This window comes from Panthera uncia (assembly GCF_023721935.1).
Source record: "Panthera uncia isolate 11264 chromosome B3 unlocalized genomic scaffold, Puncia_PCG_1.0 HiC_scaffold_1, whole genome shotgun sequence".
Taxonomy (NCBI): domain Eukaryota; kingdom Metazoa; phylum Chordata; class Mammalia; order Carnivora; family Felidae; genus Panthera; species Panthera uncia.
Window position 1 is genome coordinate 39,305,842 of NW_026057582.1, and position 25,347 is coordinate 39,331,188.

At 38.3% G+C, this 25,347-nt stretch overlaps 1 protein-coding gene across 3 annotated transcripts in view; it reads right to left on the reverse strand.

Moving 5' to 3' along the window:
* The window catches only part of PPM1A (protein phosphatase, Mg2+/Mn2+ dependent 1A), a 49,394-nt gene that overhangs the window by 22,044 nt on the left and 2,003 nt on the right, over window positions 1–25,347 (reverse strand). Inside the window, exon 1 of one of the 3 annotated variants that reach the window (XM_049611522.1) lies at window positions 23,526–23,615. The exons of the other annotated variants lie outside the window; for them this stretch is intronic. The gene's annotated coding sequence lies outside the window, so the exon portion shown is untranslated. Of the gene's footprint in view, window positions 1–23,525; window positions 23,616–25,347 lie in introns of those variants that run through there. 3 annotated transcript variants of the gene reach the window in all.

Below are 25,347 nucleotides of genomic sequence, written 5' to 3' on the forward strand. Positions count from 1 at the left end.
GTGACTTTGGACAAATCCTTTCACTTAATTTCTAACTCTCTTCATTGATAAATACACACTGATAAATTAAGTGAAAGATAAACCATTCTCAGAACAAGGTAATTCTACATTGAGAAATGTAGAAGTGAGAAGCCTAAAGTTTTAGGAATACTTAGGTAAATAGCATTAGTAAATTAATACTTCAATCTAAAACCATGCTGATGAATCCTATTTAAAAATTTTTATTCTCAATACCAAGATGAAGGTTATGAGACAAAGATTATTTTATAACAGAAAAATCAACTTGTAGAGAATGAAAAAAGAAAACACACAAAAACCAAAACCAAATTCAAACAAAAGACAAAAAAAGAAAAAAGAGAAAAACAGTCACCAACAGTTGTAGGACTACAAGCTGGTAGCCTGAATTTGACCTTCACATTTATGGTTAGCCCCTTCCCTGAACAACATGCATTCTTCAGAGTCCCTACTACTTTTTATTGACCACACGGCATCTGAGCTTGTATCATTTGATAAAGAGGACAATATCTACTATGATGGTAACAGCATATAATTCATGAGGATGAACTCTAATCTGTTATTTCATGAGTGGTCACCTCATCTCAATGTAGCAAAACAAAATGATATCTGTAATAGGCTGAATAATGGCTTCCAACGATACCAGGTCCAAATCCTACAAATATTACGTTATTTGGAAAATCTTTGCAGGTGTGTTAAGAAACTTGCAATGGGGTAATTATTTTGGATTATACTGGGGTCCCTAAATGCAATCACAAGGGTCCTTGTAAGAGAAAGACAGTGGAAGAATTGTCACAGAGAAGTGATGTGAAGATAGAGCAAAGAGAGATTTGAAGATGCTGGCACTGAAGATTACAGTGATATATGGCTACAATCCAAGGAATGCTGCATTCTTCCCTAAAGCCTCCAGAGTGAACACATTCCTGCCAACACCTTGACTCTGGCCCACTGCAAATGATTTTGGACTTGTGCCCTCTAGATCAGTAAGAGAACAAACGTGTATGAAAAATAAGAAACTAGCGGTAAGAGAACAAACATGTATGAAAAATAAGAAACTAGAGTATAAAAAGTATTAATAGAGCTAAGGAAAGAAATTTAAGAGGCAAAAATTATTGTAGTATTTTAAATGGCATGAAAAACAATAATGAGCAGAAAACCTATAGAAAACAACCTGCAAGGGGTAAAATTCAAAACAGGAGAAAAATCATCCTGTATGCAGATAAGAATAAAGAGATGAAAGTGGGTAGATTAAAGATACAAAGAATGTAGATCCAGCAATTGAATTAGTACATTATAAAAAAATCAAATACTGGAGAATAAATTAAACTTCAAAGAAAAGAGAAATTAATCCTAAACTGAGGGAAAATTTGATGATTTAAAATGTTCATCAGGGGCGCCTGGGTGGCGCAGTCGGTTAAGCGTCCGACTTCAGCCAGGTCACGATCTCGCGGTCCGTGAGTTCGAGCCCCGCGTCAGGCTCTGGGCTGATGGCTCAGAGCCTGGAGCCTGTTTCCGATTCTGTGTCTCCCTCTCTCTCTGCCCCTCCCCCGTTCATGCTCTGTCTCTCTCTGTCCCAAAAATAAAAAAAAAACGTTAAAAAAAAAAAAATTAAAAAAAAAAATAAAATAAAAAAATAAAATAAAATGTTCATCAAATACTAGATAATTTTAGTAGAAATGACCAACACCAAAGTATAATTTGATAATGAATTTCAAGAATATACAAATTCAGAAAAGTGAAACATACCAAAAAACAAAAGCAAATCAGGCTGGCCTCAAACTTGTCACATGATATGCAATAATGAAGTCATGCCTATACATGTTGAGAGTAAAAGGGAATATTCCCAGAATTCTATACCCAGCAAAGCTGGCATTTATATGTGAAGGTAATAGAAAAGGTATCAACTATGACAGCACTAAACCAGTATCATCCATGTACCATTCATGAACAACCTATTTAAAGCCAAAATGATGCCACCAAGAGATTAATCAAAACCAGAAACTCAGTAATGGAGATGTCATAATATAGAGGACTTTGGGGTGGGCAAAATATGCTAAGCAAATATAGGTGACCCTTGAAAAACATGGGTTTGATCTGCACAGGTCCACTTATACACAGATTTCCTTTTTTTAAAATACAGTACGGTACTATAAATGTATTTTCTCTTTCTTATGAGTTTTTTAACATTTTTATTTAGCTTATTTTATTATAAGAATATGGTATACAATGCATAACATGCAAAATATGCACTAATCAACTGTTTATGTTTTCAGTAAGGCTTCTAATCAACAGTAAGCTATCAGTAGTTTTGGGGGAGACAAAAGTTATATGTCTTTTTTGGCCACGTGGAGAGTTGGTACCCCTAACCTCCATGTTGTTCAAGGGTCAACTGCGTAACAAAAGTCAAGGGCTGAGATTTTAATTTCAGACAAAGAAAAGCATAAGACTAAGTCAATAAATACGATTGTCTTTTTTTAATTGATGAGAGTGTACTCTAAAATTATAACTTCCAAATTTTATGGGCTAAATATTTTTATGCCAGATAATACAGAACAATCCTTCAAATATACTATATATTGAAATCAAGACTATATGTTCTGTTCAAACATGCTTAAAACATTAGTTAAAAACCAAGCATTTACTTGATTGTATACTGGAAAACGAAAGGGGTAAAGTTTCCTAACATACTCCCACCCATCCTACCCCAGGACCCCTCTCCCCTCCAAAAAAGAAAAAGAAAAACAAATGACACAGACCATACTATCTGACTTTACTACAATAACAGTAGATGCTGGTAGCAGTAAAGAAAGAAGAACACTTCTGAGACCTGGATATTGCTTTAAATAAGGCATGCTTCTAATAAACCTTGCATTGAGTTTGTATATTTTTAGAATTATAGGATATTTAGAAACAATAATGAGATGTCTCATTAAAATTATCAATTTTAATGAGATGTGACCAAACATTACTCAGGAAAACTCACACTTCCTTAGTAAAAAAGTAAAAATCAGCATACTAAACATCAACTCAATAAGTAAAAAGAACAACCACACACACCTACACAAGACCTATGGAGAGAAATATATTAAGGAATATATTAAGAAAAATTAAGGTAAGGGGTGCCTGGGTGGCTCAGGCGGTAAGATTTCAGCTCAGGTCATGATCTCGCGGTTCGTGAGTTTGAGCCCTGCATCAGGCTCTGTGCTGATAGCTCAGAGCCTGGAGTATGCTTCAGATTCTGTGTCTCCCTCTCTCTGTTCCTCCCTCTCTCACACTCTGTCTCTGTCTCTCTCTTTCTCTCTCTCTCAAAAATAAATAAACATTAAAAAAAAAGAAAGAAAAAGTAAGGTAAATATGATGTTATAGGAGGAAAATACAAGTAAAAATAGGTTAAACCACTAGTCTAAGAAAAAATATTATACAAAATTAGAAATCAAACGACTGTACTTGCCTCTCGGATAGGTGTTTTGTTGTTTTTTTTTTTAATAAAAACACACTGTACAATTCTTTGCCAATAAATTTGAAAATATGGAGGAAACAGACAATGTTCTTAAAAATAAATTATCAAAATTTTTTCAAGCAGTTATGAAATAGAGACCAGTAACTCTGGAACAAAATGAGAAAGTTATCAAAGAACTAAAGAGCTCTAGGGTTCATGAAAAATAAAATTAAAAAAACATAAGAACCATTCCAGGGTAAAGAAGACCAAAGAGATATAAGTGTAATGTATAATAGTGCACTGGCTTATACATATTTGTGTGTGCAAAAAGAACATGCATGAGTATACACACAAAAGGAAAAAAATAAAATTTGTAAAACAAATGTGGCAAATGTTAATTAGTCATTCAGGTTAATATTAAAGTTCACTGTACTTTTTTTCTTAAAATTTTGTTAATTTAAATTGTTTTCAAAATAAAGTTATTAAAAACAAAAGTGTATCAGATTTCACAATCAATATCTTACAAGCCTTAAAAGAAATAGTAATAATACCCAATTTACCTAAATTACCTAAAGAACAGAGAAAAAAGCTTCCCATTTCTTTTTACAACCCTACCATAATCCTGATTAAAAACTGAAAAAGACAGCGCCCAAAAATACAACTACAGTCTGAACATATTAATACAGAAGCAAAAAACCCTAAGTAAAATATGAATATATATTACAAATCAACAAGTAGAGCTCATTTTAAGAATTTAACTATGAGCCAACATTTAACAACCTATTAAGATGTCATCTTCTTAAAAAAAGTTCAAAGAAAAGAAAACACATGATCATCTCTTCATATGATAAAAGAGATCTGATAAAATTAATTCCATAATATAACATATATTTGAAGCCAAAGAGGACACACAGTGATTAGGACAATTCCCAGGAAAAAAACGAATACAGGATACCTGCTCTTATCCTTTAGCAATGTCTAGAAACGGTGATCAATACAGTTAACATTTTTTTAAAGGCGTAAAATTATGAGACGAGATAAAATTGCTATTTGCAAATAATAATTACGTCATGACAAACTCAAAATCTAAAACATTATTAGGAAAAAAAGTTCAGTAAGGTTATCTGATTACAGAAAATCATATAAGAAAACTATTAATAACCACTTACAAAATAAAGAAAAAATGCCAACAAAAGTATATCTGAATATATATTCAAAGAAATATTCAGGACCTTTAAGAAGAGAGCCTCAGGGGCGCCTGGGTGGCTCAGTCAGTTAAGCGTCTGACTCTTGATTTTGGCTCATGGCATGATCTCACACATTTCTGAGATCCAGCCCTGCGTGGAGTCTGCTTGGGATTCACTCTCTCCCTCTCTGTCTGTCCTTCCCCCAATCACATGCATGCCCAAGTGCTTTCTCTCTATATAAATAAACTTAAACCCCCCTCCCCCCACAAAAAAAGAAAAGAGTCTCAGAATAAAAGACACTTCTGTTTCTGAGACAGGAAGATTCAATATTACAAAGACAGTTACCCTCACTTTATTAATCAATAAATTCAGTGTAACCACAAGTGGGTCCTTTTGTTCCCAGACCTTGATGAAATGATTCCAAAATTCTTTTGAAACAATAAATGTTTGAGAATATCCAAAACATTCTAAAAAACATTAGCACTTGCCATACGTAATATTAAACAATTTCAAATTATGGTAATTAAGAGGGAATACTATTGCAGGAATGAACTGATCAGTGGAATAGAATTGAGACTCCAGAAAGACAACTGTGCAAACAAAAATTCAAAAAATGGTGTTAAAACAGCTGGCCTATTCTAATCCTCCCCTCTCCCATGGCAAGTAACTGAACCCTATCACATAGCTTAAAATAAATATCAGGTAATTAAAGATTTAAGCTTGAAATACTAATAATAAAACAATACAAGTGCATCTAGGCAAATATTTCTATAATCTTATAGTAGGAAAGGACTTTCTGAGTATGACATTTTTTTGCCATTGTGGCAAAAAGACTCTAAAGGAATAAAAAGCAACTCCAGAGGAATAAAACTCCTACACTATAAAACCAGGCTTATAAAGTTGAAAGGCAAGTATCTTTGAAATAACTATTTGCAGGGGTGCCTGGGTGGCTCAGTCAGTGAGCACCCGACTTTGGCTCAGGTCATGATCTCACGGTTCATGGGTTCAAGCCCCGCATCAGGCTCTGTGCAGACAAGCTCAGAGCTTGGAGCCTGCTCTGGACTCTCTGTTTCCCTCTCTCTCTTTGCCCTCCTCTGCTTGTGCTTTGTCTCGCTCACTCTCAAAAATAAAATAAAATGAAAAATAAATTAAAAAAAAATTGTCCATACAAATGGACAATACATGGAGTAATAAGCAAGCTCGCTAGCCATTAAACATAAATTCCTTTCTTACACATTATTAAAGATTAAAAATGTATAATGTCCACTATTGGCAAAGGAATACAAAAAATATGCTTCTCCTAGATAAAGAGTAAACAGCCATCTTTCTAAAGGATATATACGACACACATTAATTTTAAATGTTGATCGCCCTATAAATGTTTTTGTATATTCACACTCTGAAGTGCCCTTCTACTCCAGAAGTATTTTTAAATAAATGAACTATAAAACAAAATTAAGAAGACCAAGCCACTTGCTAACGATAAATTCTTGAAATACAAAGCTCTTTGTGAAGCTGAAACTATGAGCCTCCTGGGTTCAACTCCCAGAGATGGACAAGAGTCTACATCCTGTAGAGATAGTAACAGAGATTAAAAATGCCCTGTGCAAGGCTGAAACAGAATTCTACCTCACTGAAACTAATGCCTGGGACGGAAGGGCTCTGCTGCCTATAAAAGGAGCTGGAAAAGGCTACTTACTAATCCTTACCTGGGGCTATACTTTGAATGAAGTTAGGTGCCCAGTGAGCAGAAGTATAGAAATCTTTTAGTCTGTCTTTTCTTGGGAGAGATAAGGCTGATTCTGATGCTATTGAGAATCAGGAACCACACCTCCAATATAAGACATGGTTTCAGACTGGACACCCTAGGGCCAAGATGTGGGCCTACAAAAACACTGGATAAGGGCGAAAACAAAAAACTTCTAACATGAGAATGCAAAACCGAATTCCAAAACACATGAGGGAAAAAAAAAACCAACTAACATGGACAAACAAAACAATAGACATGAAGAGGAAAAAATTTTAAACAGAAACCAAATCAGAATAGGTGGCTATTAGAGACAGAGATCCTGAATAGGAAAAAATACTCACTGAAAATTAAAACAACTTGAGGCCACGTAAACTCTAGCTGAATAAAGTCAAGAGGGTAATTAGTAAATTGAAAACTGATACTTAGGTAGTATCTGGAACATAACACAGAGATTAAAACGAACACCACAAAAGCAATATTCAAAAATTTAGGGGCGCCTGGCTGACTAAGTCAGTAAAGTATGTGACTCTTGATCTCAGGAATGTAAGTTCAAGTCTCATGTTAGGTGTAGAAATTACTTAAAAATAAATTTTTTAAAAAGACGGGGCGCCTGGGTGGCTCAGTCTGTTAAGCGTCTGACTTCGGCTCAGGTCATGATGTCACAGCTCGTGGGTTCGAGCCCCGCACCGGGCTCTGTGCTGACAGCTCAGAGCCTGGAGCCTGCTTCTGATTCTGTGTCTCCCTCTCTCTCTGCCCCAACCCACTCGCATTCTGTCTCTTTCTCTCTCAAAAATAAACATTAAAAATTTTTTAAAAAGAAAAATATAAAGGTTAAAGAATTTCCTAGAATTGAAAGATACTTATCTTTAGATCAACAATGCACATCAACCACGTATTTCAAGGAATACTTACAGCACAGCATACACATATCTAGGCATATGAGAATGTGTTTAGAATAGTAATATTTATATCACACTTAAAAACAGGACTCTGTCCTACATACATTTTACATAGATTAATGTAATCACTGCTACAACCCCCCCACAATACAGATAATATCTCATTATCTCTGTTTGCAACTTGCCAAAGGTCACACAGTGGTGACAGATACAGAAAAGGAATCTTTTTAAAACTATCAGAGAGAAGACCCTCCCCTGTTCATGCTCTGTCTCTCCCTGTCTCAAAAATAAATAAAACGTTAAAAAAAAAATAAAAAAAAAAAAAAACAACTATCAGAGAGAAAAATTATATACAAAAGCCTAACAGCTAGGTAGAAACCAGACTTCTCAGGGAGTAAAGTTTCATGATACAATGAAATAATACCTTAAGGGTACTAATAGGAAAGGGGGGTACCTATTAGCGAAAAAGTCTTTATTTGCTAAAAGAGAAAGAAATGTATAAAATATACTTTCAGACAAAAACTACAGATGTCTACAGGCCACACTCTGTTATTAACAATATTACTAAAGGATATACTTTAGCAAGAAAGGTAAATCCAGGAATGAGATATAAGGAACAGTTAAGCATAATAAAATATATTGGCTGATTACATTAGGTGTTAAATATAAAAAAGAAAATGACTTTTTTATGCTACAAAAAGAGGAAATAAAATTATAGACAGTTATACAGAAGATAAAGGAATGTTGTGTTTAATCAAATATGAGCTCACAGAAAAAAAACCTCACCAAATATACAAGGAAACAGGCTGCCATGAGTAGGAGTTAACATGACAAATATAAGATATAAAATAACTACGTAAGGAGTATTTAACAAGATTTTTCTCTCTCTCACACACACACAAACACACACACACACACACGAAAATGAGAAGAAATTATTTAAAAATTACCAGGCAAATTGGGAAAGAATTAAATGCCACTTTTGGAACTTAAGAATTAAAAATTTATTTACTTATTTTTAATGTTTATTTATATTTGAGAGAGAGAGACAGCACGCGCACAAGCGGGGTGGGGGCAGAGAGAGAGAGAGGGAGACACAGAATCAGAAGCAGGCTCCAGGCTCTGAGCTGTCAGCACACAGTCTGACACGGGGCTTTAACTCATGAGTGCCGTGAGATCATGACCAGAGCTGAAGTCAGATGCCCGACTGACTGAGCCACCCAGGTGCCCCAAGAATTAAAATTTTTTTAAAAGAATTAAAAATTTGTTGATGACAAAATTTCAAAGGATGACAACAGACTAAAAATGAACGCAATAAATGTAGTTGACTGATTTGAAGAAATAAATAAATAAAATTATGTTCACTTCAAAAAAACCTACAACCAAGGATGAAGGAAAGGGGAAGGAGAAATAGAAAATCAAATTCTCCATAAACAGAAAGTAGCATAAATAGTCCACATAAGTAGGTTCTTAGAAATTTAAGACTTGGACATTGTAGGACTCCTGAAAGCCCAGGAATTATGAACTAACCTCTCTCTGTTGATGTCAACTCCCTAGAACATGGTAGTAGTAGCAGAGTTCTTTATACTCTATAATCAATATTTATTCCACTATGAAATCAGAAAACACCAGTAAAATAATGGTACCTTACTCTACACATACATACAAGCTTAATCTCATTTAACAAACGCTCCTCTAGTATCTCATATTTATTTTTAATTGTGTATGTGAGAGAGAGAGAGCACAGGCAAGCAGGGGAGAGGGGCAGAGGGAGATAGAGAATCTTAAGCAGGCTCCACACTCAGCACGGAGCCTAACATGGGGCTCAATCCCACAACACTGGGATCATCACCTGAGCCAAAAATCAAGAGTCAGATGCTCAACCAAGCCATCCAGGTGACCCATTATCTATTTTCTAAACATACATAAATCATAGTCTCTAACTTTGTACATCTTTATTTATTTTTATTTAATTTTTATTTATTTTTGAGAGAGAGAGTGCAAGCAGAAGAGGGGCAGAGAGAGAGGGAGACCCAGAATGCGAAGCAGGCTACAGGCTCTGAGCTGTCAGCCCCCCACCCCCCATGTGGGGCTCAAACTCACAGACCACAGATCATGACCGGAGTTGAAGTCAGACTCTTAACCAACTGAGCCACCCAGGCAGCCCCATCTTGCTTCAGTTAGAAGTTTCTTATAGGGTCCATTAGTTTGCAGCTCATAGGGCTAAGACCTCCGGAATGTTGCTCCAATCTCCCTCAGGCCTAAAATATTTTCACAGGTTTCTTATTAAATATTCTTTTAGGGACGCCTGGGTGGCTCAGTCAGTTAAGCGTCCGGCTTCCACTAAGGTCATGATCTCATGGTTCGTGAGTTTGAGCCCCATGTGGGGCTCTGTGATGACAGCTCAGAGCCTGGAGCCTGCTTTAGATTCTGTCTCCCTCTTTAGATTTTGTCTGCCCCTCCCCTGCTCATGCTCTGTCTCTCTCTCTCTCCTTCAAAAATAAACATTAAAAAAATAAAATTTAACTATTCTTTTAATAAAGCTCAATCTGATAGTCAGTTAAATCAACAAATAACTGTACTCTTAAGTTTCTCCTACAATATAACCTATAAAAGAATTATGCAGATTTATAATAGAGTTCTTTTGAAAAGAAACACATCCTTGTTATTAAAAAAATTATTTACACATTTTATAAACTTAGGGTTCCAATACTAAAAACATTTAAATCATGTAACATATTTCATGTTAAATAATGAATCTCAATTGTTCTAAAGAAACTATCTTCATCACCTGCTCCTTTAAAAAGTTATATACAAATACAGTACGCAATATTTTTTTTGAGAGAGAGAGTGGGAACAAGCACGAGTTGGGGAAGGGCAGAGAGAGGAGAGGGAAAGAGAGAATCCTAAGCAGGCTCCACACCCAGCATGGAGCCTGATGCAGGGCTGGATCTCACCACTGTGAGATCATGACCTGAGTGGAAATCAAGAGTTGGATGCTTAACCGACTGAGCCACCCAAGCACCCTGGCAGTATTTCTGATAAGGAACTGAATATAGGGTTTTAAATATGTCATCCAAAATGTAAAATACACGCACAAACAGTTCCCATCAGTTTTGTACTCCCCTCCTCCCAAATTTTGACTTTGCTTATTACAGGAATTTACTCCTTTAACACTTGATGTAGGACTGTGGCTCTTTGGGGGCACTTTTAGCAAATGCTCTCAAAATCCTACTGACAATTCTAATCCAACCAGAAGGCCTCTGATCTATCAAATCAAATCTTCTTTGGCAGAAGCAACCTCTCAATTAGCATGATTCTGCCCCTCCAATTTGAAATTCTAGGGGGGACAGTGCCATTTAATTTTCTGTGGAATATCTCTGAACAATAATCCCAAGCTAATAAGAGTTTCCCATGCTGCACTGGTTCAAACCTGAAGATCTTCAAACAACCCCCCAAAAACAAAAAACATACAAACAAACAAACAAAAAAAACCATGACTATAGTTAAGCTTCAAAGTTCCTATACAAAGTTCTGGAAAGAAAATATATGAAGGGCATTAAATCTCATCAGAAAATGGAATTATCATTTGTGTCTCACTGACATTATGACTAAAATTCAACATTCAGAACTGAGAACTTAAAAAAATTCTTTTCTTCTACTACATTATAACATCTTTGCCTTTTCTTCCCTCTAGGTCTTATTCTCTCCTACACAGCCTCCAAGTTTTATTCTTGTATCTACAAATTCAGTCTCCTTGCAAACTTTATACCATTTCTGTTCCTGTTCTTACAACCTTGATAGCAATCTGTTCTATTTTCCTGTTCTTGCCTTTAATTGTTTCTCATTCTTGGGTTTAGGGGAGTAAGAAGGTAGAGTTCAGGCAAGTCAGCTGCAAGGGGAAACATTTCAGTGAACTCATCAAGACTGAGTTTACAAGGTAGAAGAGAAATGGCTACTACACACACTTCAGGGAAAGCTGAGGGGCTACTGAGCAACCCACAGTACTGGAGATGAGGACTAATGGTACATGTTCTTTGAAGTTTTAATACTAGTGAAGAGCCTGATTCTTGGTCTGAATTTGGATACAGTCTTCCAATTACTGAATAATTTTTCCTGGTCAGAGGACAAGGAAACCACCATTATTCAAGTTATAAAAGGAGGCTACATTATTCATCACTGGTTATCTCATAAGATATACAACATGCTTATAAACTGATCAAAAAGTTATCTAAGATTGCATTTATATGAAATATCAAAAAAAATCTATAGAGACAAGAAAGTAGATGAGTGGTTGACAAGGGCTGGAGGAGAGGAGAATGGGGAGTGACTGCTAATGAGTATAAAGTTTCTGTGGGGGAGATATAAATGTGCTAAAATTAAATTGTGGTTAATGGTTGCACAATTCTGCGAATACGCTAAAAACTACTGAGATACAAACTTTAAATGGGTCAATTTTATGCTATGTGAGTTATATCTCAATAAAGCCATTTAAAAAGATGGTCTTACACGGTTTTCTGTGTATTTTATTTTGCATAAAAAGATTATTATTTTTATTTTTTTCCAAGTTTATTTATTTATTTTTGAAAGCAGGGGAGAGAACGAGTGGGGGGAGGGACAAAGAGATGGGGAGAGAGAGAATCCCAAGCAGGCTCTGAGCTGTCAGGGCAGAACCGGATGTGAGGCTCATCTCACAAACCCTGAGACCTTGACCTGAGCCAAAATCAAGAGTCCAGCGCTTAACTGACTGAGCAACGCAGGTGTTCCTGCATTAAAAGATTTTTAAAGATGACTATAGATTATATGGGGCAACATGGAAAATACTACATTAAATTTTTTCAAAGATTATCTGAAAACTTCCTTGGCTGCCCAATATTTCATCTTACAGCTTCAATTAAATATTGACTTCACTCTTTGATTTAAATATTTCTTCCAAAAAACCAAATTTCATCCAAAGGAATTATAATGCAAAAAGACTGTTACAGAGTTAAATAATACCTAAATTTAAATGTCCTAAATTAAAACCTTAAAAATGAAATTTCAAAAAGCAAACCAAAAGTGACCAAGCAAACCAAGCAAAATAAGTCAAATACAGCTCTTCTATGCTAAATAGCATTTCCATGAAGTCCATGACACAGGTCATTTTTTTCCGACCAAAAATTATTCAAAAATAATCAGTCTTCGCTGAATTAGGGAAAAATATACAACTACCTTGGGGGTGCCTGGGTGGCTGAGTTGGTTAAGTGTCTGACTCTAGATTTTGGCTCAGGTCATGATCTCATGGTCCGAGATCTAGCCCCATGTCAGGCTCTGCACTGAGCAGGGAAACTATTTGGGATTCTCTCTCACCTTCTGCCCCTCCCTTGCTAATGCACACACGTGCTCAATGGCTCTCTCCCTATCAAAATAAATAAATAAACTTAAAGAAAAATGTACAACTACCCAAACCATAGTTACTTTGTGCAGGTTATGAGCAGCAGTCTCAATTTCACATGGTATGTGCAAGTCAGAGCTTGTTGCTTTTGATGTTTCCTCCATGTTTTCTCACAATTTATTTACTTTATTTTTAAATTTTTATTTATTTATGGGGGGGGGTGGAGAGCAAGGTGCAGGGGGAGAAAAAGAATCCCAAGCAGGCTCCATGATCCAACGTGGGGCTCGATCCCAGGACCCTGGGATCATGACCTGAGCTGTAATCAAGAGTCAGTTGCTCAACCCAGTGAGCCATTCAGGTGCCCCATATTTCATGATTTTTTAATGTGTCAATATCTTCTAGACATGTGCTGTGATATGAACTACATGCTCCATAAGGTAGTCTTACTAAACTTCTAGGTATGTACTAGCAGTACATACAAAGGTATGTACTGCATAATTTTTAAAAGTAAACTTTAGAAGTACATAATTACCTGAAAAATATCTAAGCTCAATTTAGTTTGAGGTTTCTAGTGACTATAAAAATTAGATACTGACCTATTTTCACTAACAGCTATAGTATGAGCAAAACATTGAAAAGATGTGGAAAACATGGAGCTATTTAAAGTTTTCTAAGAATGTTCTATAGTATTCACAATTTCAATTTGCCTCATCTGTCAACTATTTCAAATTTCTCAGTTTTGAATAACTGTCTACAGAAGTGGATTCAATTTCCAGTCTGTTATTTTTTAATCCTTGCATATTTGAGGATTCAGACTCAGACTGACCTAGAAAATAACTGACTCCCTTAGCCAATCCATCCTTTTTCCTTTTGCTTAAAATAAACAAACCCTCGTGTGACTGAGCATTTATATGTTTGCTGATAACCTGAAAGAAGTGGAAATAAAACTTACTAAATATTTAAGACAATGAAAGATTTGTCTTAACAATATGTAGCAATTCTAAGTATTTTACACAAAATACAGAAAAGAGGACCAAAAAATATTTGCCTCTAAGAGAAAGACTTCGGTCCATACATTTCAAAACAGATTCATTCACTGAGTCCACAAGTTTTGATGAGATGTTTTGTGTATGGAAAAGGGTGTTGGGGAAGAGAAAACATTTGTTTTTTTTTTAAGTGAAGATTCTATCTTTCTAAGAGCTTAAAAAATATATATATCCAACTACCTCCTATACTTGATTAGCCACACCTCAAATGACATGACCTAAAGTGAATTTTTCAATGCCCTGCCACTTCTCCTACTCAGTTCCCTGTCTCAGGAAATAGATCTACCATTAGTCATAAGCTCACAGAATCCTGTATTCTACCCTTATCATAGCACAGAAGACCCTGTGAATTCTCACTCATTTTAGATTGTAAGATCCATGAGGGAAGGGATTATGTCTTTTTTATTCATAGTACGTTGCATACAGTCAGACACTTGTTTAATATGTAGGACAAAGGAGTGACAGCCATTATCATGACTTCTCTCTTGTCAACAGAGTTAGGAATTCTTTTCTACCCAGGAAAGGTATTCCCGGACAATGACCTCTGCAAACAAACTATACCCTACCATTTCCATCTTGTTATTCTACAAAATGCATAATCTAATTTTTAAAATCTCTACAGAAATTTAATTGATTTCTAGTAAGAAAATATTGGACCCTAAAACAAATGTGCAGCCTATTAATCAAAAATCTGATTTTCAGATTAGTGTTCATTAATGACTTTTAAAAGTTTCTTGACATCATTAGTTACATACTCTTATTGTTGAAAAATGCCACAGAAGATATACCAGAGGAAACAAAAGAGAAAGATGTAGTTTTGACTGTAAGTTAGAGCCTATACAGTCTCTTTCCCTGTGCTATTTATCTGCTCAATCAATAGTCATGAATGGGTAAAATTTTAAAAGTCTTTTCTATATGAGAAGCAAAGTATAAGGTAATTAAAAAAATTTTTTTTAATGTTTATTTTTGAGAAAGAGAGAGAGACAGAGCATGAATGGGGGAGGGTCAGAGAGAGAGGGAGACACAGAATCTGAAGCAGGCTCCAGGCTCTGAGCTGTCAGCACAGAGCCCGATGCGGGGCTCGAACTCGCGGACCGTGATATCATGACCTGAGCCGAAGTAGGATGCTTAACCGACTGAGCCACCCAGGCACCCCAAGTACAAGGTAATTTAGACACAAAGGAATAATTTCTGAGAGCTAAGAAATCCACTTTCAATGTATTTTAGACAAAAGTATCTTTAACTTAGTCTGGGAGTTTTACTGTATAAAATGAATTAATCTCATTTGCACTTAAGGAGCTCCTTATTCTATTGACTATAGCAAACCATTACACTAGATCACACTAGACTGCTGACTAGTAGAAGTACTTACTTATACTATCAGGAAGCATTTACATAGATAGAGAAAAATGAAGATGACAGATATGGAGTAATTAATACAGGGTTAAGTTGTGGGTTGACAGCAAAACAAAATCTGCTATTTCTAAGATCAGCCCCTAACATCCCAAACAGGCTTACACACTCTCAGCAAGGATAATAACTACTGTTTTAAATAGTGAAACTTTTATTTACTATCTATTTACATTCTAAAGCATAATGGCATACTGCAAAGATGTTTTTCTAAAGCCTGGTAAGCAATCTGTAAACAGTTGTAAACCTTGTAAACAATCCTGTTTGCAAAACAAGAGAAGAACCAATATATAGCCACTCATTGCTTACCCTTAATATTTTCATTTCTGAAATTTGGTAACAAAGGTAAGTAAGTTGCATCTCCTATAGATATAATGTCAAATTAGATGCACTTTTCTACCACTCACACTAAAGAAAAGGAGCAATACTTAAAAAACAAAAACAAACAAACAAAAAAAGCCAAGGCCTTTATTCAGTCAGTAATGAATTACATTCTTAGAAACACCAGAATAGTTCTTGAATAACATATTAAGAGAAATAATTAAGCTACATACAGCATGACTCAAAACACACAAAAAACCCATTTATCTATCTACATCCCTGCCTGAGATAGTCATAACACACATTTGAATAAAAAGAACGAGCCTAAATTTAAAATGGATTGTATGTGACCTATGCTCTCATAGTTTGCTATATTTCTGGCTCACAATCAATTTTCTTTGTCATGTGTTCATCAGAAAGTAAGCAAGGAGACTACAAGGATTAAACAATCCAATATTGAACATCTACTTAAAACAAATGAAACCTGGTCCTTGCTTTCAAAGATTTATTTTTAAAAAATCTTAATAATGAAATATTCCATTTATAGTATAACTTTTACTGTAAGCCCAATTAGGTAGCTTGTGCTTAAGACTATATTCTTCTTAAATTCACTAAGAATTTCATTTGAATAAAGGAATGATGAAATCATGTCAGTGGGTTGCAAAGTAGTGAACATAAGTAAGGTAAAATTGCATGTGGCTTGTGGTACCAGTTATATTATGCCTTTATCTTATATTCTTTTTATATAACAAAGTTTAATAGTTCTTGGTAAAAAAGCTCCTTTTTAAAAAAAAGATTTTATTTTTAAGTAATCTTCACATCCAACAGTGGGGCTCAAACTCACAATCCAGACATCAAAGGTCACATACTCCATGGACGTGAGCCAGCCAGTGGCCCAAGTACTTGGTAAAAAGCTCTAAAGAGAGCTGACATGATGTGACATATGACACTATACTTTTCAAATTTAGTGTACACGTCTACCTCAGATCCCAGCTCAATCACAAGGTCCACTCACTGAGTATGATGGAAATGTAGTTATAAGCTTCAAAATCAAAGACTTTCTTTGTATCTATTTATTTAGAGAGAAAAAGAGAGAGTGCGTGCATGAGCAGGGGAAGAGCAGATAGAGAAGGAAAGAGAGAATCCCAAGCAGGCTCAGCACTGTTAGTGCAGAGCCCGATGTGGGGCTCGATCCCACAAACTGTGAGATCATGACCTGAGCTGAAATCAAGAGTTGGATGCTTAATGAGGGCACGTAGGTGGCTCAGTTGGTTAAACATCTGACTTCAGCTCAGGTCATGATCTCACAGCTTGTGAGTTCGAGCCCCACGTCGGGCTGTGTGCTGACAGCCTGGAGCCAGGAGCCTGTTTCAGGTTCTGTTTCTCCCTCTCTCTGCCTCTCCTCCCCCACTCCCCCCGCAACGCTGTCTCTCTCTCAAAAATAAATGAACGTCAAAAAAAAATTTTTTTTTTTTAAGAACTGGATGCTTAACCGACTGAGCCGCTCAGGCACCCCAGTATAATCAAAGATTTTCTAAACCATCACAACTGCCAACAATTTCTTTTAGCAGAAGCAATAAAACTGCATATATATAACAACTATGAGAAGTCCAAGGACATGTGTTTAGCTTCTGTTACTAGCTGTGAAACTGAACAAGTAACTTAACCTGTCTCAATTTCCTCATCTGTTAAGATACAACTAACAGTAGTATCTACCTCATATACAGAAATATGAAGATTTAATGAGATAGTAATTAAAAATTTTCTATGATAATGCCTGGCATACTGCCCAATATTAGCTATCATTGTTAGTAGCTAATGTTAAAGCTAGAAAAACCTAAAAGGCACACAAAGAATCAAATTTATGATTCTGGTCTCATTAGTATCATACCTCAATAAAGGAGTCTAAGCAGCCACAGACTGTCTATATAAAATTATTCATTTTAAAATTCAATAAAGGAAATTTTACTGTGCATTTTTCAAATACTGGAAATAGTTTAACAGTTTGATATGGTTTAAGTTCAGCTTTAAGGTTCATATGAACAGACTATTCATAATGTTAGACATTTATTTTGGTTTAAATTAAATCAGTTGAGTTATCTCCCATCTTTAACTAATACATCATCTAATTACTGTGATTCCACCACTCCGGTTAAAAGGTTGCCTAGGTCATAATATCTGCAAATATAACTCTGGAAAGAGATGCAAGATTATGAATGTCCTATTAACCCTTAACTGGAAATTAAAATGAAACCATTAGGTCTAGAATCAATCAACCTAATTTTCTACACCAACGTAAGAACTCTCCCACATTTCTGATTTGTATGATCTTCACACTTAAATATCCAGGTTCAATGAAAATAATACATAGGAAGAAAAGCAGCAATGTCCACTACTTGAAAGCTCTTAACTTTTTCCACCACCTCCAAAGCAATCACTCCCACTCTCAGGTAGATTGTGCCTAATATTTACAAAATATCTGAGTATCTACTATCCACAAGGTCCTGTGGTAGGCCTCATGGATAATAAAAAGCTATTGTATTTTCCCCGTCAGAATTTGTAATTAAATTGAACAATTATAATTACAACACAGACACCTAGCAGTATACTATTAAAGCCACACAAATAATACAATAGATACTACTATAGAAGTACAGAGAAATGAGAGATGAAACACTGTGATCAGAGAAGGCTTTGTGGGAGAGGAAATACTAGAAAAGAGCTTTGATACAGAGGAAAGCAAAAGCTGGAAAAGGAAGGGCAAGAATTCCAAGCTACCACTTAGCATGAGTGACAGACAATCCACTGAGAGAAAAGTACAGGGTGTGTTCTAGAGATGGAAAGCGTACCAGTTTGGCTGAAATAGATCAGTCCTGAGGTTCAGTCATGGAAAGTGTCAAAAGCGCAACAAAGATTTCTAAACCTTATTCTGGAGGAAAAGGGAATCACTGAGTATGCTGAGCAAAGAAATAATATGGTGCAAATAGTTTATTAGGACGGGGTTTGTAATGGTTTATAGAATGGGGGAGGGAGATGCAGCACAAGATGAAAGTGGGAAAGACCAGCTGGAGTGCTGAAACCATGGTCTGGGTATGAAGTGACAAGACCTGTAGTATTTCAACACAATTTTTCAACCTTAAAGGACACAGGAGCCACCTGAAAACCTTAATATATTTATGTAAAGACTCCCTATTTTTTTTTTTTTACAAGAACTGGTTAATTAGAATAATTTAGTTTTCTCACTCTCTCACATTTTTTTCCTGTAGCAGTATCTTCTTGCTCATTTCTAATCATAGACTGTAACTCCTCTTCAAAATAGCAACCCTTGTCTTTCCTCACTTACTGATCACTCTAGTCTAAACATTCACGGTTGCTTTATTACTCTTATTCTTTATCCTCTGTTTAACTGTCTATTCCCACCTAACCACTAACTCCAAACCCATGACCTCTCCAGCTTCATATAATCAAATAGATCTAATCATACTCTCTTCCGTTACCTCTTAACTTTTTCACTTTTATAGATATATATAAGTTCTATATGCCTACAATCTTTACAACTTCTTCTAAAGTCTCTACTCAATCTCTTATAGTATGGCTTTCAGGTTCACTGCTAAAACTGTGCTCAAAGAATCAGTAAGTCTCTATTCCTGTATCTCAAGATTTCACAAACTCAATAGCAGCTACTATTTATCTAGTACTTTCTTCATGGTAGAAGAAGTCAAGTATTTTACACAATCATCTCATTTAATCTTCAAGAATATCTTATGAGAAAGACTTTTCCATATGACAAATAAAGAAAACTAAGACTTAGAGAAATCAAGTGGCTTGCTCCAAATAACCCCACTAGGAAATTCTACCACCTTCTCCCCTCTAAAGCCTTTAATGTGGTTGTATTGACTGTATGTACATAGAAACATTCCCCTTAATCCTTCATTAAGGATACCAACCATTTGAGAATTTAATATTGATTCCATTCCTCAATCTGAACAATGATAGGTGAAGACATAAAACCATCTAGCTCTGTTGACTTCTGAAACTTGGGGAATGACAAAATGAATTTAACTTCTGAATGTTTTCAGAAGACACTCTTGTAATGGATGACTTAATCTGAATCATAGTGTTAACATTCAGCTTTTCAATTTTTGATTCCTAGGAACAAGAAGGCTCATTTAATTGGGACAAATTCACTTAGGAAGATTTGGAAAATACTTTTATATCTACATAGTTCTGATTCTGGCATGTTACTTAGATTCTGAGTCTATTTCTTCATTTGTAAAACAGAGATAACATCATATATGTTAGAGGGTTGTGGTGAAAATTAAAGCTTGACAAATAATAAACTATGGCTTTTATTATTCACTTTATCTAGAAGTAGTTTGGTCTCATAGGATTTTAATTTAAATCATACCAGTGACAAAAACTCTAATGACTTTCAATCCAGATCCTACATAAACTGAGTCAATGGATTCCAAATAAACATATTAAGAATTATAAAAGCTCAAGCTCCCTTCTTCATCACACATTCAAGGAATGTTTAAAACATCTCTTATTTTATAAACACACGTATCAATAGTCTACTTTATTAATACACATTAACATCTAGTACTTTTCCCTCAGTCTCTTTAAAAAATTCTAAAGTCTATTAGATTTTAGATAAAGGTACACAGAAGCTCACCTCTCTTAAACCTTTACTTTCTCTAGCTCCTCCTACCTGCCTCAGCAAAAGAAAAGCTAGGTAAAGAGATTATCTAGGTAGTATATAGATAGTAGCTAGGACTTGCAAAGGTCAAAATCATCAAGGAATATATTCTGGAGACTCAATCAAATACAAAATCTTTACTCATGTAATATGAAGTACATTAGAAAGAGCAAAAGAAGAATACAATCAACCTTTTGATTTTTATATCATTTAACCCAAGCTCCTTTCATATTAGGGCAGTTTGTCATCCCAGATAGAAATTCACTGAATTTCTTGGTTAATAATGCAATAATAGATGAAGCAACTGAATTTTAAAAATTTTGCCACCAACATTATTTGAAATGTAAGAACACATTCTGGCATAGAATTACTACCCAAGGTACAAGAAGAAACAAACTTTTGCCCAGTTGCCTCACATCTTCCCTTCACCCATCGTCCACATATTTCACAGGGCCACACCTTGTTTTATCTTCTTGCTTAACTCTTATAGGACTCCACTTGAGCCAATTTTCTTACATGGCTGCCTCACTTCTCTGATCTAAGGATGGAAAGTAATCAGTACCACTCAGAGGCAGGTGCTCAGGCAAGAGTTCGATAATCATGGGGGGGTGGGGGGAGAAGGAGGAGGAGGGGGATCATCAAAATATCACCCTATAATTAATTATTTCTACATGATCATAGACTTACACCTTAAGAAATTAATCCAGCTCTCATGCGTGAGCACTTCAAGGATAATAAGCTCTCTGTGGACATGGCAGTCTTTAAATTATTAAATAAACATTCATAGTTAAACCAGAATCAGCTACACATTCTGTTGGCCATTATACAGTCTAGGCATAATGTGAACAAATTCAAAGACTGTAAGTTTTTGGTAACTGTTTAGCAATGTTTACAATGTGACAACATGATGTTGCTATAGATTCCTTTGAAAAAAAGTTAGGTATTAGGAAACAAATTTTCACACAAAGGTTTATTAACAAGTCAAGATAGCAAGATCCAGCCTGAACCCACAGAAAGATATAATGTGTTCTTATAATGCCCTTCACATCAAACTACCCAGGGTCCTGTGCTTGTTCAAGCCTATAGTCTCAACCACCCTGTCTCCAACCTAAGAGTTCTTCCTTCCTCTTTCTCCTAAGAGTTTTTCTAGACTTCCCAATCCCAACAGAAAAATCAATAAAGCCTACCTACAGGACTATCTTCCCTAAAGAAGAATCACAAATTTAAAATTCTTTTAATTAAGACACTTATTTCTAAGTAACACACATCTTTACAACACTGAAACATCTAAATGCCTGGTATGGTCAAGGCATACTGAATAGACAATGTTAACAGAATAAAAAAATTTAACAACTGGGCATGCATTTGACAATACGGTATACCACTTTAGCTTTACCAATATGCAAAAGCTGAGACTCAAAAGGTTAAAGGATTTGTCCATGGACACAGGTATTTTGGAGCACAGCCATGACTAAACATTTCTTATCTCCCAGCGCAGTGTTCCCTTCAACAGGTTATATTGTAATTATGATCATCACTTCAGCCCTCCAATCTAAAATATAAAAAAATACAACCTGTGTTTTAAAAAAGAATGTGAAAACAAATTTATGTAAATTTCCACCAAAAAAGAAATTTTGATGACGCCAGCATTTAACACAGTTATTTCTCAAATACAATCTGAGACAGCTAGCCAAACCTTACTGGTCTTAATATACCCCTCCCATAATAAAATTACTTCACTGAGGTGAAAAATGTTTGAGGATATCCAATCAAAAATGTCTTAAGCAACTTCCATGTGAAGTTCTCATTAATGGCTGCAACTTGCAACTTAAAAGTAATCATCCCTACATGACTGAATGTTTATTCAGATATATGTGAATTATACATAAGAACAGAACTACAACACGAGGCCAGGGATGTGACTTTGGGCTTCAATTTTTTGACAAAAGAAACATTAAATCAAAGGTAACATCTAGGATTAGAAAATAGGCAGTGGGGTGGGTCACCATCTCTCTAATCAGTTTTCTACTCTGTAAAGAGTTACAGAAATGCAGTATTTGTAAAAGGCCCAATATGTTAAAAAGATAAAAGCTTTAAGTTAAAGTGAAGTTGTTCCAATTAGAGAGGAATTGGGGAGTAAGCCCCGTTGGACTCCTGTGAGCTCTGGAACTCAGAAGGCTCAGCAGAGCACAGTTTAAATAAATAAATCCTCTGACTCTTCAGAGCTCTTTGCATCTTTAAAAAAAAAAAAAAAAAAAAAAAAGTGGTTGTGTTTAAAATCCCAACGTGCGAGTTTGAAAAGATTAAGCCTTTTTCCTCAGAACCATTTTTTTAATTTCGAATTTCTAATACCTATATCCCATTGATTTTTACACCTCCCATTACTCTTCCAATCACTTCTTACAGTTCATTCGGCTCATTACTCCAATTAGCAGAAAATTCAGTGGGGAGGGCAGGGGCGGCACAGATTTCTTTGGACAACTTAAGAACGACCTTTGTGGATTTGTAAGTCCCATGCGGTGCTTGAGAAGAGAGAAGGAAAAAGACCTCAGGTGGGTGATGAAATGTTCAAAACGTATCTAAACTGCGGTTGCTAAAAGGCTCTCCACAGTCAGCTGTCTTTCAAGAAAATATTTAAAATCTACAGGCAGAACAGAACCATACCTCAACCATCAAACTCTGACGTTAAGAACTTTTACCAATTTACACAGTTAAAAATACGAGAAGAAATCAGTGTGATTTACTCCAATGCATTTGTTCGATGCCTTAATAATGAATGAACTGGAGGCATCACAGACTGGAGTTCAGAAAGAGCCTCACTCTCAGCTCAGCCCCCCTATAAACCTGAAGCAAACCGTCCAGAATTTGGTGCCTCGAGGCTAAGTCCGGTCCAGAGGAAGCCAACCCCCTTCTTTCTCCCGGCCTCCCTCCCAGGGGTTGGAGCCCTGGGCGGCCCGGCGGGCAGGGGCGGGGGGGGGGGAGGGGGCGGGCGCCGCGACGCCCCACTCCTCGCCCCGGAAAAAAAGTTCCGCCCGCCGCTCTCGAGCCAGGATGGCCTGCGGCCCTCGCCCGCGTCGCGGCCACGAACACCCGCCCGGCCTCGGCGGCGGGAGGGTCGCGCCCCCTCCCCGCGCCGCCGCCACCAACACTCCGCCCCCGCCTCCCTGCCGCCACCGCCCTCGCGGAGCGTTAACCCCTCTCCGCCCGCCGCCCGGCTTCGGGGAGGAGGCCGGGCCAGGGGGTGGAGTTGTCGTGTCTCCTCCCGGGAGCGCCCGGGCAGACGCCCGGCTTGTTTACAGGCCCCAGGCCCAGGCCTGGCCGCCACCGCCGCCGCGCAGGCCCGCGCCGTCCGCCCGCCCGCCCTCGGCCCAAGCGTCGCGCTTACCCGGAGCAGCCGCGGGCGGGCAGGTCCCTGGTCGGCCAAGGCAGCGGCGGCGACGGCGGCCGGGGAGGGGGCTGGAAGGGGGTCACCGCGGCGGCCGCCGGCCAGGTCAGGCCGGGGAGGGGGCGGAGGAGGGGAGGAGCCGGGCTGCGTCCGGGCCCCCGGCTCTCGGCGCCCTCGCGACTCAGATCATCCGGGCGTTGGAGCGGGAGGCGGAGAGCGGGTCCCGGAGGAGGAGGAGGAAGAGCCAAAGATTCATCGCTTTCGCGCCCCACCTGCCTGGCGCCCCCCCACCCCCCCTCCCCAACCACCCGTTCTGGCGCTGCAGCCGCCCGAGCACCCGAAGCTGCGGGCCGGGCCGGCGCCGAGACCACTGCTCCCTCGCTCCCGCGCGCGCTCCCGTCCCTAGCGCCGCCGCCACCGCCGTCTCGAGCGCGTCCCCGCGCAGGCGCGCTCACGACGGCGCCGTGCGGCCCCTCCCCGACTCCTCTGTCAGCCCCGCCCCGGCGGCTCAGCGGCCGCTACAGCTGCGGCGCGGCGGAGCAGCTGGAGAGACCCGGATGTCGTTGGGCAGGAACTGCGGCGAGGGCCGGCAGGCGGGGGAGGGGCGGCCGCAGATGACATCACTGCCCTACCCTGCTTCTCTCGCCGCAGCCCCCTCGCGGCCAGGGCCCCAGGCGAAGGCCGAACGCAGCATCCGAATGCCGGATCAGAACCGGCACTGGGGTCGTTATGCCCCCGGCGTTGGGGGCTGGACAGAGTGTGTGAGTGTAAGGCGCCCCGGCCGTCGAGAGCTTCTCCAAGCCCGACAGTCTGTCCAGCCGGGACTCGGGAAGCTCCCCCTTAGGGCGTCGGCTCCTCCCGCCCCGGCGCTTCCACTTGTCTTAAATACACACCCCACTCCCTGCAGAGACGCCGTTCTCTGAGCACCGAGGACCGACCTCTTTCCGGCGCAGTCGCGGCCTGGTTGCCGCCTCGCTGCTGTGGTTTAAACGCACTGTTGGATACAGGCTGCGGCCAGACCCCCTCCCCCTGGGCTCTAAGCCACCCTCACCAGTGACCCTGGGAACCCCACGCAGGTGCTTCTGCTACAACACACCTCGAGTCCCGAAGGGCAGCAACACCCTACAACCACCCATTCACACGCGAATGCAACCGATACACAGGGCACATGCTCTGAGTTTCTGGCAGGTTTTGCATCTGTAGGTCATCAGATTCCACATTGTATTTATTTGCACATGTTAGACAGTCACGTGATTCTGTCACAGGGGACCTCCTACGACCTCCAGCGAGGTTTAAGGAACTAAAGATTTTTCAAAATCTGGAGGATAATCAGAAACGTAACAGCTGTTTCTGTTAAGAGTTAGAGATCAACTGAACCTAATTGAAACTGCACATGCAGGCGGCCACAATCCAGTTTAGCTAGCTGGCCTACGGAAAACCGACCCACGCTGTTTGCAGACGCCGGGATAGAATGACAAACCCTAGGCGGCCAATGAATCAGAACTGGGAGCAGTACATCACCAGCATGAGTTCCCATTGGCTGGGGTGCCTTTCCCTTTCTTGTCAGAGGCTTAACCTGTTCAGGGATTTGACCTATACCACATTTGCTGGAAGAGAAGTTTAAAAGCAAGATCCGCGTTTTAAAAAGATGCTCTTGTATATACAAAGAAAAACCAAATAGTTCAGTGTAGGAGGCAGGTACTTTAAAAAGAACACCTGAAAATATTAACCAAATTGTGTTCTGGCCAATAAAAAGGTTAGTAGGTGATGAGTCCTATCCGTTTTTATCTGAGGAACTCACTGTAGCAATTTTTACATTGCT